We start from the raw sequence: 752 nt of genomic DNA, 5'->3' as shown, positions 1-752 counted from the left end.
GATGAATAGATTTGTCTCTTAATCTAGACACTTGGATAAGACTCTTGAATGAAGAGACATGTCTTTTAGATGAATAGATTTATCTCTTAAAAAAAATGAGGGAATTTGTGTCTCTTTTAAAAAGTTATCACCTCTCGTGGGCATGCGTGTGTGTGTGTGAGGCTGTGTGTAAGTGAGAAAATATGGAGAATGTTTAGTGATCTTAGAATAGAAGTAGAAATGTAGATTTTTACCTTTTTTGGAGAGATTGGTGAGGGGATTTTGAGAGAATTTATAAGGGAATGTTCTAGCATTGCATGGATCGTTGGGAGACTTTGTGGTAGATATTTTCATCTTTCTTTTAAGGGGAAAAGCTAAGTATTGTGTTATTCATTACCTTATGATTTTGTAAACACTTATCTAGTGGATTTGTTTTGATGTAATGAAGTTTATGTAATGAAGTTTTTTTTTGTGTTTTCTTGTTGCTTTGTGATTTGTTTCTCTTACTCTTTCTTCTTCTTAGGAAATAGTGTCATGAGAGAATTATGCCATTATTTTTCCTTTACTTTTCTTTTACAATGAGTAGAATTCATGTTTTGGATTTTGAGATGCATGCTTGAAGAAGTTTTAATTATAAATGTGATGGTTTTTGCTTGCACTTCATTTACATTACAATAAAGGCCTGTTGTAGTGTTAAAATTCATTTTAATTGCATTAAGACCCGAGAGGGCGGTGTAATTCTTAACAAAGTGGAACCACATTCAAATTTCATG

The sequence above is a fragment of the Phalaenopsis equestris genome, unplaced genomic scaffold (genome assembly GCF_001263595.1).
Source record: "Phalaenopsis equestris unplaced genomic scaffold, ASM126359v1 Scaffold000286, whole genome shotgun sequence".
Classification (NCBI taxonomy): Eukaryota; Viridiplantae; Streptophyta; class Magnoliopsida; order Asparagales; family Orchidaceae; genus Phalaenopsis; species Phalaenopsis equestris.
This window is presented reverse-complemented; position numbering follows the sequence as displayed.